The sequence below is a fragment of the Diabrotica virgifera genome, chromosome 7, assembly GCF_917563875.1.
Source record: "Diabrotica virgifera virgifera chromosome 7, PGI_DIABVI_V3a".
Lineage (NCBI taxonomy): Eukaryota > Metazoa > Arthropoda > Insecta > Coleoptera > Chrysomelidae > Diabrotica > Diabrotica virgifera.
The window spans coordinates 126,613,059-126,625,664 of NC_065449.1; the positions used below are offsets into that span (position 1 = coordinate 126,613,059).

A 12,606-nucleotide genomic window follows, 5' to 3' on the forward strand; every position below is an offset into this window, starting at 1 on the left:
AAAATTTTATAAATTGTAGAATAATTTTAGACTGCACAGAAATCTATTGTAACCAACCAAAAAATTGGAAAAACAGATAGAGTAACATATAGCTCATATAAACATAGAAATACTTTAAAATGTCTAATTGAAGTGGCTCCCAATGGAGTAGTTACTTATGCAAGTAAGGTTCAGTATTTGACAAGAAGATAGTAAAAAATTTAGTATGTATATTACAGCACATGGTATCAGGTAACTTAGTAATTGCTGATAAATGATTTTTGGTTTCCCATTTGTTTCCTTCAGTTGTAAGTTCAAAAAATAGACCACCTCTTTGAACAACTGCTTAATTTACACCAAACCAATAATTGCTAAAGGAAGAATACATGTCAGAAAAATCATAGCATGTGATTTGACTTTAAAAAACACATGCAATGATGACAGTCACATTCTCATGTTAGTGGTCACACAGTAAATCACTAGAAAAAACTCCATTATACTATCCCGACATGGTAAGTATGGGTCATTCGTCATTCTATGAATATACAACTCTCTTGGATTATCTCGATAACGAATATTTTACTGTGTAAAATATGAAGAACGAAAGTAAATTGAAAATTACATTGTTGTTTATGGGAATAATTACTCTAGAGCCATTTACTTTCGTACTTCTTATGTTGCACAGTAAAATATTCGTTGTTGAGATAATCCAAGAGAGTCATATATTTGTTGAATGGCCCATATTTGATCTTACATTTAGTTTACTCTCAAAATTAACATCAAAGTCTGATTTTATATGTATGTTATTTTAAAATATAAATTATGTATCCTTGATATGTTATTGACTTACTAATCATGGTACATATGTTCTTTCTATTGATTTACTCTTTTAATATGGGTAACCACATCTACTTAGGAATTTGCAACACAATTGGGTTCAGTAACATAATTAGAGTCACTTCTTTGATTTTTCTTTTTATCATTCATTATGGAAATAAATATTGTAGAATCAATGAGTGAACGAATTAATTCAATGAGCTATATAGTTACTTAGTTTCAAGTAACATTTTAAAATCAAAAATGTTTTATGCATGTAATCTGGAAAATAAAAATAATAAATTTATATTTTTGCTATCTTCAATATGTATATGTTTAGATATATAAAATAAACAAAAAAATGTAATTTTAAAGTGCTTTATTTCCACATAAAAATGGTATATACTTATTTATTCAAATAAAATGTTTTTAATAATTTTATATTGTGTTCCCAGCATTCTTCAATACCGACATCATACATGATCGATTCTGAAGGCATCCAGATCACTAGGTGGCGAACCTTCCTTTTTATTAATTATAAGTTGCCTTGAATTTGGTTGTAATAATCGTGCTTTGTGTTCAGTACTCATTTTTTCTTTCATTAAAATATATGATATAGTCCCTATAAAACATATCATTAACCAATGATTTGTACTCTTCTTTGTTCTTTTCCAAATTTTATGGCCTTTATTTTCTGAAAAAATAAAAAGAAATATACTTTTATTTTACCTACTTTAAAATCGTTTTATTGTCTTTTATTTATTTATTTTACTCTGAAGCAACAGTTTGAAGCCTCATCGAAAGGTCAGTCAAAGATGATGTGTCAACACATATTGCAAAGTTAAAACGAATTTTCAATTAGCTAAATAATGGGCTTGAAATGAAGCAACTAAGTAAGGTACCAGATGTAATGATTATATGCAAAATTCTACATTATTTTACCTGGTCAGTATGAAAGCTAGCTTACAATTAGCAAGGCAGTGCATGTAAACAATGATTTAAGTTGTTAAAGATGTTCAAAATTTATCTACTCGTTTCACAATAATGGTATATTATTAAAATATTTTTTATCATTTTTTCTCTTTTCTCGATTATTAGTTTTTATTGTATAGTATATAAATTATTCTAATTACTGAATACATAGATAGTGAAAAAATAATCCCATTAATTTCATTAATGAATAATTTACGTAACTGTACAAATAATATTCAAAAATATTGTTATTCAAAAATTGAACGGAAATATGATCTAGTTCTCATTCATTGCTGATGACGACATTGCTGTCAACTTATGTTTACATCTACTACATTGCTTATGTGATTTTACTATATACTTATAGTAAATATATATACAGGGTGTCCCGAAAAGATTGGTCATAAATTATACCACAGATTTTGGGGTCAAAAATAGATTGATTGAACCTCACTTACCTACATACAATAGTGCACACAAAAAAAGTTACAGCCCTTTGAAGTTACAAAATAAAAATCGATTTTTTTCATATATCGAAAACTCTATGGAAAATGGACATGTGGCATTCTTATGGCATCTTATCTTAAAAAAAAATTAAAGTGAAATTTGTGCACCCCAAAAAAATTTTATGGGGGTTTTGTTCCCTTCAACCCTCCCAAACTTCTGTGTATGTTCCAATTAAATTATTATTGTGGCACCACTAGTTAAACACAATGTTTTCAAAATATTTTTGCCTCAGTACTTTTTCGATAAGCCAGTGTTTATCGAGACGTTTTGAATATCTGTCGGATCCACCACATATTTGTAAATGGTTAACTACGATTATAGACCTGTTAATAATCTGAAAATTTATTTATAATTTACATTTTTAGGTATATTTTAAAAAAGAAGCTGAATCTCGATAAAAAAAGACTAAGAGGCAAAAAAGTTTTAAAAACACTGTGTTTAACTTATGGTACCACAATAATAGTTTAATTGGAACGTACACAAACATTTGGGGAGTTTAAATGGACAAAATCCCCATAAAATTTGTATGTAAATATATTAAAAAAGAAGCCGCATCTTGATAAAAACTGGCTTATCGAAAAAATACTATGTGGCAAAAAAGTTATTAAAATGTTGTGTTTATCTAATGATACCACAATAATAAATTAATTGGAACATACAAAAAAGTTTGGGGGGGCTTTAAGGGAACAAAACCCCCATTAAATTTTTATGTGGTGGACAAATTTCACTATAATTTTGTTTTAAGATGTTCCTGCCATAAGAATGATACATGTCCATTTTCAATAAAAAATCTCTAATAGTTTTCGATATATTGAAAAAAGTCGATTTTCATTTTGTAACTTCAAAGGGCTGTAACTTTTTTTATGAGCACATTTATACTAAGGTAAGTTAGGTTCAGTCGAACTATTTTTGACCCCAGAATGTGTGGTACAATTTATGACCAATCTTTTCGGGACACCCTGTATAGTTTCACACAATGAAGTAAAAATTTTTGAAGCTGCGATAAAATACACTTAGTAACAAGAAGAATGAAGATGGCGAGACTTAGCAGCATCCAAACGAGATACATCGGAAAGGCAGATGAAAATCACTAGTTTTTTCGTGCATTCTTAAACTATTCTATCTACAAAGTCAGATGTAAATCAATGTTAAACTGATTCTAGTTTTATTTTAATCTTTTTTAAATTAATATGTGCATACAGTATACAGTACATAATTAAAGACTTTGAAGCCCATTACAATAGACGTAAACTTGTGTTTCATTTAACCCTCCCTATTATCCGCCATTTTAGCTTATCTGCCCTTCCGTTGGCCCATTTATGGCGGATAACCGAGACTCTACTGTATTTATAGTAAATTAACAATAACAATGGACCATCTTCATCTCCAACAAGTAGACCAATATGCACTAACAGAAGCAGAAATACAAGACGTAATAAAAAAATGAAAAATAACAAGGTCCCAGGATGCAATACAGGGTGTCCCGAAAAGATTGGTCATAAATTATACCACAGATTCTGGGGTCAAAAATAGGTTGATTAAATCTCACTTACCTATATACAATAGTGCACACAAAAAAAGTTACAGCCCTTTGAAGTTACAAAATCAAAATCGATTTTTTTTAATATGTCGAAAACTCCTAGAGGTTTTGTATTGAAAATGGACATGAGGAATCCTTATCGTAGCAACATCTTAAAAAAAAATTATAGTGAAATTTGTGTACCCCATAAAAATTTTATGGGGGTTTTGTTCCCTTAAACCCCCCCAAACTTTTATGTACGTTCCAATTAAATTATTATTGTGGCACCGTTAGTTAAACACTATATTTTTAAAACTTTTTTGCCTCTTAGTACTTTTTTGATAAGCCAGTGTTTATCGAGATATTTTGAATATTTGTCGAATCCACCACCTATTTGTATATGGTTAAGTATGATTATAGACACCTGTTAATAATCTGAAAATTTATTTATAACTTAAATTTTTTGGTATATTTTGAAAAAGAAGCCATCTCTCGATAAAAGTTGACTTATCAAAAAAAGACTAAGAGACAAAAAAGTTTTAAAAACACTGTGTTTAACTAATGGTACCACAATAATAGTTTAATTGGAACGTACACAAACATTTGGGGGGTTTAAAGGATCAAAACCCCCATAATTTTTTTATGTAAATATAGTAAAAAAGTAGCCGCATCTCGATAAAAACTGGCTTATCAAAAAAATACTAAGAGGCAAAAAAGTTTTAAAAACGTTGTATTCAACTAATGGTACCACAATAATGAATTAATTGGAACGTACACAAAAGCTTGGGGGGGTTCAAGGGAACAAAATCCCCATAATTTTTTTATGGGGTGGACAAATTTCACTATAATTTGGTTTTAAGGTGGGCCTGTCATAAGAATTATACATGCCGGTTTTCAATAAAAAATTTTTGAGTTTTCGATATATTGAAAAAAATCGATTTTCATTTCATTTTCATGCTTCAAAGGGCTGTAACTTTTTTTATGAGCACATTTGTACTAAGGTAAGTTAGGTTCAACCGAACTATTTTTGACCCCAGAATGTGTGGTATAATTTATGACCATTCTTTTCGGGACACCCTGTATAATAACTGTAGAAATATTAAAATATGGAGGACATAGAATACAGAGTGAAATATCAAAGTTAATACTAGAGATATGGACCACAGATATATAATGCCGGAACAATGGAAAGTTGCAGTGATATGCCCTATACATAAGAAGGGAGACAAGTTAGATTGCAATAATCACCAGGGAATATCACTACTAAACGTTGGATATAAAATATTGGAAGGAAGACGTAATGGAACAAACAACAGGGGATTATCAAGGAGGATTCAGAAAAGGCAGGTCAACTATACATCAAATATTTACAGTAAGACAAATGCTGGGAAAATTCTACAAGCGAAATACCGAACTACATAATCACATCATCTATTTGTAGATTTCAAACAAGCATATGACTCAGTATTTAGAAAGGAATTATATAGCTCAATGCAAGAGGTAAATGTGTCAAAAAAAACTAATCAGATTAGTAAAACTATGCCTAGTCAACACCAAGGCAAAAGTAAGGATCCAAAATCAACTGTCTGATGAATTTAACATTAATGAAGGTCTAACACAAGCGGATGTGCTGTCAACAACACTTTTTAACCTTGCGTTGGAACAAGTAATCAGAAAAACTCCTATAGATAGGTAAGGTACAATATTTACAAAGCTCAATTAAGTCCTTGCTTAGGCAGATATATAGACATAATCAGTTGAACATTAAAAGACATAGAAAAAATTTATACATACTTTAAAGAAGCGGCACAGACTATGGGCTACAAGTTAATGTCTCAAAGACAAAGTACATGATAAAAACTGGGGAAAAAGTACAAAAGAATGGCAACAACATATCCCTGAGTGGGCAAATATTTAAAAGAGTAGACTGTTTCAAATATTTACGATCAACAATTACAGAAGGAAATAAAAACAGTGATGAGATAACAGTAAGAATTTCATTTGGAAACAAATGCTTCTACAGCCTACAGAACATCATCAGTATCTATTAATTCAAAAGTAAAAGTATACACAACAGAAACCTGTAGTAATGTATGCATCAGAAATGTGGACTTTGACTAGTGAACAAGAGGAACAACTTCTTAGATGGGAAAGAAAAATATATGGACCTATAAAGGAGAAAGGCGTATAAGGGTGAACCACAAAATAAATAGAGTGTTTAACAGACCAACTATCATAAAAGAAATGCAAAGTAAACACCTGAGTTGGTTGGGACAAGTAGAAAGGATGGGTTGAATACAAAAAAGTACTTAGAAAATAATAAACGGGAAGAGACCGAGAGGTAGGCCTAAAAAGAGATGGATTGATGGTATTCACCAGGATTTGAAAGACCTAGAAATATGAGAATGGGAAAAAAAAACAAAAGAAAGGAAAACATGGGCAACTGTAGTCAAGCAAGCAATACACATAATGTCGAAAAGACCTCGAAAAGAAACAAGAAAGTAATATAGATAAATAACGTTTAGAACTTTTGAGGTGTTACGAGTGTAGCTGGCCTTTGTCATGCAAAACTTTAGAGCCTAGAAACCCTAACGGGTGGCCATGGCCCTCCATGGGCTGTTAGTGGTCACCGATGATGATTTAATTCTTTAATTCAATAGATAAAAGATAAAAGTGAGGTACTTTTGTCTTTGAATAGCACTAATCCATTTTTTTCTTTGATCCTGCCTATATTTGGATGTAGGAAAACGAAAGAATTTCATTCCACTATTTCTCCATGTACAATGACAGTCAAAAGCAACACAAGAACCGCATTTTAAAAAATTAACGGAATAATAATTATTTTGATTTATAGAAGCAAACGCAGGTGACGGTGTTGCCAGAGAAATTTTTGTAAATGCACTGGAGTGACTGGAATATTGACTAAAATGTACTACACCAACACATTTTGTACAAAAACTTAAAAAACGTCGTTTTATGTTATTTGAAGCAAATTTATTATATCACAAAATTTTAGGTTTTTACTTTAGATACTTTAGTATCACAAGTTCGGTTGTTAATTGTATCAAATTGGTACAATTGTACCAACTCTGGCAACGCTTGTGGGACGAGCTTCCAATTTTCGCCACCATGATAAGGACGGTCGATATGTGTCATCCCCTCCATGTCAACCCTCTCAGCGGATAGGTAATAGGTATTTAGTCCATTCCGAAGTTGTAGTTTGTTTTGTTATTTCCGTTTTATTTAACCTAACCTATGTTTTTTGTTTTGTTGTGTTGTATACAAGGAGTTGTATATTGAAATTGAATTGATTCTTGTTTCATTGAATACAGAGGAGTTGTTCTGTTGCAAGTTGTTCTGAGTTGTATATTGAAATTGAATTGTTTCTTGTTTCATTGAATATAGAGGAGTTGTTCTATTGCAAGTTGTTCTAGTTTTGTTGTTTTAAAATCTGGGAAAAGCTATTTATAGATAATGGTGAACTTAAACAAGAAATGGACATGCAGTTTGCTGATTACTTAATTGTATACTCACAACACATAGGTACAGGCATTATGCAAATACATACCATTTAGAGGATACTTCATTCAAATTGGAGGACTCTGCGATATTGGTCTTCCTTAATAGTTTACCAGACGTAGACACTGTCTTTTTCTTGGTAGAAAATGACACCTGTTTCACCCTTTCTGAATTTTCTCAAGTCTCATATTTGGATCAACGTGAAATTTGTTGGCTTTCACAGCTTTAATTTGATTAATGGCTGTCATTAAAATATCTTCACTGTTGCATTTTTTACCTAATGCAATTACTTACAGTGCTGAGCAGATAGTATCTCATGTAATTTCTATCTATTCCTCGGTTTTTGATGTGTGCGTAGGTGCTGAAGACTCCAGTTCTTCCCAAATATCACTACTTGGAACTTAATTATTTAGTGTGACTCATGTAATACAAAGGTAGTGAATGTGCTGGCAAATATTTGATTGAATTAAAGATTTGATTGAACTTAATTTAATAAAATAATCAAGGCAAGTACATGAGTAGGAATGGTAGCATATTTTATATAGTATGTAGCTGACAAGATAACATACATTAACAGTTTCTCTGTAACTACATATTTTTGAGTTTGTTTTATTTTTAATTATCCATTTTTTAAATTCATCATTTCCTTCCACACTTTCAATATCAAATTTATAATTTGTGGCTACAATTAATGGCAGTCAATCAATCAGTCCTTTTTCCTGAAAGCCACAAAAATGTTGACAAAATTAAATCAAAACATATTTACATTACAACAAACCTTTTGTTATCTGAATTAGTCTTTCACTTGTTTATCTCGAGTGTAGTGTATCAAATTATGCATGCTTTTATCTAGTTGTTTCACCTTTTTCCTTCTAGATATGCATACTTAATAATACTGTGCATACTCTCCAAGTACATATTTGTATTTATTAGTAATTCCTTTCTATAACAGTAGAACCCCGACTTAGTATTCGAACTATAATTTTTACTCAGGTACTCATAAAATTTAACAGTACAAGAATAATTCTCCAGTTGGAAAATTCAACAAATCTTTTTAAAAGTTGTTAACTTCTAAAGTACTTCGTATAAATTTCAAGCACTTATATACATACTTCCATTCTTTTTTCAACTACAGAAATTTTTGCTAGATTAGTTTTCCAGGCACAATCAATGTGCCAGGAACAAAATAATCGATTAGACACAGGCCCCATCACTGCTGTCCATCCGTTATAAAAAGTTTCCATTATATCTCTCATAAACATATCTGTAGTGATATTATTAGGTACCTATGTAGTGCGGTTTTAATAGTCAAAAATATTTTAGGAATTGTAGTATTCATTCTATTCGAAATCATGTATGTCACAGCAACGCCTTCACCAAAGTCATTGCTAACCATCAAAGAGGTTAATGTAGAATTATTGAGGCAATCTTTATTTAGCACTTTATTACAAAGCCACAATCCTTATCATTAACCTAACTTCTACTACCATCTTGATCTTGACATCTGTCCTTCTCCCCAAAGAGGTTCTGTCTCAAGTACCGACTACGTTTCTGAAGGAAACGTATAAGTGGTTGCATACTGAGCTGACTCTACATTCTCCTCTTTTTAAATGAGGTAAGCCACAGAGCTCTCTATGAAAATTCCAGGATTCCAGCAAATATAGAATGAATGCATAACATTCCTAATTTATGTCCTGCATATAATAAGCAAGTCTGATCAGAATGTCGGATTGTGCCAAGTGTAAAACGTATAAAAAAGACTCATTTAATTGGCTGTGAAGGACCCTGTGGTCGCTGGTTTCATGGACCTTGTGCTAATTTATCGGACTCTGAATTCCGATTTCTCTCCAAGAAAGACAATGTCTTTTTCTTGTGTGATTTCTGCAATGGTAATTGTGAAGTAGTTGAGAAGTCTGTACTGTATTTATAGTAAATTAACAATAACAATGGACCATCTTCATCTCCAACAAGTAGACCAATATGCACTAACAGAAGCAGAAATACAAGACGTAATAAGAAAATGAAAAATAACAAGGTCCCAGGATGCAATACAGGGTGTCCCGAAAAGATTGGTCATAAATTATACCACAGATGCTGGGGTCAAAAATAGGTTGATTAAATCTCACTTACCTATATACAATAGTGCACACAAAAAAAGTTACAGCCCTTTGAAGTTACAAAATCAAAATCGATTTTTTTTAATATGTCGAAAACTCCTAGAGGTTTTGTATTGAAAATGGACATGAGGAATCCTTATCGTAGCAACATCTTAAAAAAAAATTATAGTGAAATTTGTGTACCCCATAAAAATTTTATGGGGGTTTTGTTCACTTAAACCCCCCCAAACTTTTATGTACGTTCCAATTAAATTATTATTGTGGCACCGTTAGTTAAACACTATATTTTTAAAACTTTTTTGCCTCTTAGTACTTTTTTGATAAGCCAGTGTTTATCGAGATATTTTGAATATTTGTCGAATCCACCACCTATTTGTATATGGTTAAGTATGATTATAGACACCTGTTAATAATCTGAAAATTTATTTATAACTTAAATTTTTTGGTATATTTTGAAAAAGAAGCCATCTCTCGATAAAAGTTGACTTATCAAAAAAAGACTAAGAGACAAAAAAGTTTTAAAAACACTGTGTTTAACTAATGGTACCACAATAATAGTTTAATTGGAACGTACACAAACATTTGGGGGGTTTAAAGGATCAAAACCCCCATAATTTTTTTATGTAAATATAGTAAAAAAGTAGCCGCATCTCGATAAAAACTGGCTTATCAAAAAAATACTAAGAGGCAAAAAAGTTTTAAAAACGTTGTATTCAACTAATGGTACCACAATAATGAATTAATTGGAACGTACACAAAAGCTTGGGGGGGTTCAAGGGAACAAAATCCCCATAATTTTTTTATGGGGTGGACAAATTTCACTATAATTTGGTTTTAAGGTGGGCCTGTCATAAGAATTATACATGCCGGTTTTCAATAAAAAATTTTTGAGAGTTTTCGATATATTGAAAAAAATCGATTTTCATTTTGTAACTTCAAAGGGCTGTAACTTTTTTTATGAGCACATTTGTACTAAGGTAAGTTAGGTTCAACCGAACTATTTTTGACCCCAGAATGTGTGGTATAATTTATGACCATTCTTTTCGGGACACCCTGTATAATAACTGTAGAAATATTAAAATATGGAGGACATAGAATACAGAGTGAAATATCAAAGTTAATACTAGAGATATGGACCACAGATATATAATGCCGGAACAATGGAAAGTTGCAGTGATATGCCCTATACATAAGAAGGGAGACAAGTTAGATTGCAATAATCACCAGGGAATATCACTACTAAACGTTGGATATAAAATATTGGAAGGAAGACGTAATGGAACAAACAACAGGGGATTATCAAGGAGGATTCAGAAAAGGCAGGTCAACTATACATCAAATATTTACAGTAAGACAAATGCTGGGAAAATTCTACAAGCGAAATACCGAACTACATAATCACATCATCTATTTGTAGATTTCAAACAAGCATATGACTCAGTATTTAGAAAGGAATTATATAGCTCAATGCAAGAGGTAAATGTGTCAAAAAAAACTAATCAGATTAGTAAAACTATGCCTAGTCAACACCAAGGCAAAAGTAAGGATCCAAATCAACTGTCTGATGAATTTAACATTAATGAAGGTCTAACACAAGGGGATGTGCTGTCAACAACACTTTTTAACCTTGCGTTGGAACAAGTAATCAGAAAAACTCCTATAGATAGGTAAGGTACAATATTTACAAAGCTCAATTAAGTCCTTGCTTAGGCAGATATATAGACATAATCAGTTGAACATTAAAAGACATAGAAAAAATTTATACATACTTTAAAGAAGCGGCACAGACTATGGGCTACAAGTTAATGTCTCAAAGACAAAGTACATGATAAAAACTGGGGAAAAAGTACAAAAGAATGGCAACAACATATCCCTGAGTGGGCAAATATTTAAAAGAGTAGACTGTTTCAAATATTTACGATCAACAATTACAGAAGGAAATAAAAACAGTGATGAGATAACAGTGAGAATTTCATTTGGAAACAAATGCTTCTACAGCCTACAGAACATCATCAGTATCTATTAATTCAAAAGTAAAAGTATACACAACAGAAACCTGTAGTAATGTATGCATCAGAAATGTGGACTTTGACTAGTGAACAAGAGGAACAACTTCTTAGATGGGAAAGAAAAATATATGGACCTATAAAGGAGAAAGGCGTATAAGGGTGAACCACAAAATAAATAGAGTGTTTAACAGACCAACTATCATAAAAGAAATGCAAAGTAAACACCTGAGTTGGTTGGGACAAGTAGAAAGGATGGGTTGAATACAAAAAAGTACTTAGAAAATAATAAACGGGAAGAGACCGAGAGGTAGGCCTAGAAAGAGATGGATTGATGGTATTCACCAGGATTTGAAAGACCTAGAAATATGAGAATGGGAAAAAAAAACAAAAGAAAGGAAAACATGGGCAACTGTAGTCAAGCAAGCAATACACATAATGTCGAAAAGACCTCGAAAAGAAACAAGAAAGTAATATAGATAAATAACGTTTAGAACTTTTGAGGTGTTACGAGTGTAGCTGGCCTTTGTCATGCAAAACTTTAGAGCCTAGAAACCCTAACGGGTGGCCATGGCCCTCCATGGGCTGTTAGTGGTCACCGATGATGATTTAATTCTTTAATTCAATAGATAAAAGATAAAAGTGAGGTACTTTTGTCTTTGAATAGCACTAATCCATTTTTTTCTTTGATCCTGCCTATATTTGGATGTAGGAAAACGAAAGAATTTCATTCCACTATTTCTCCATGTACAATGACAGTCAAAAGCAACACAAGAACCGCATTTTAAAAAATTAACCGAATAATAATTATTTTGATTTATAGAAGCAAACGCAGGTGACGGTGTTGCCAGAGAAATTTTTGTAAATGCACTGGAGTGACTGGAATATTGACTAAAATGTACTACACCAACACATTTTGTACAAAAACTTAAAAAACGTCGTTTTATGTTATTTGAAGCAAATTTATTATATCACAAAATTTTAGGTTTTTACTTTAGATACTTTAGTATCACAAGTTCGGTTGTTAATTGTATCAAATTGGTACAATTGTACCAACTCTGGCAACGCTTGTGGGACGAGCTTCCAATTTTCGCCACCATGATAAGGACGGTCGATATGTGTCATCCCCTCCATGTCAACCCTCTCAGCGGATAGGTAATAGGTATTTAGT

At 31.7% G+C, this 12,606-nt stretch overlaps 1 long non-coding RNA gene across 2 annotated transcripts; it reads right to left on the reverse strand.

Annotated features, from left to right (window-relative positions):
- Nucleotides 1-1,159: 1,159 nt before the first annotated feature.
- On the reverse strand, nt 1,160-12,194 carry LOC126888106 (uncharacterized). Of its 2 annotated transcripts, none has more exons than XR_007699392.1 (2): nt 12,087-12,194; nt 1,160-1,489 (listed from the first exon to the last, which is right to left on the reverse strand). It is a non-coding gene; the product is annotated as an uncharacterized LOC126888106 (long non-coding RNA). The 2 variants fall into 2 exon arrangements; XR_007699391.1 differs by lacking the exon at nt 12,087-12,194 and adding an exon at nt 6,476-6,856.
- Between the last annotated feature and the right edge of the window lie 412 nt (nt 12,195-12,606).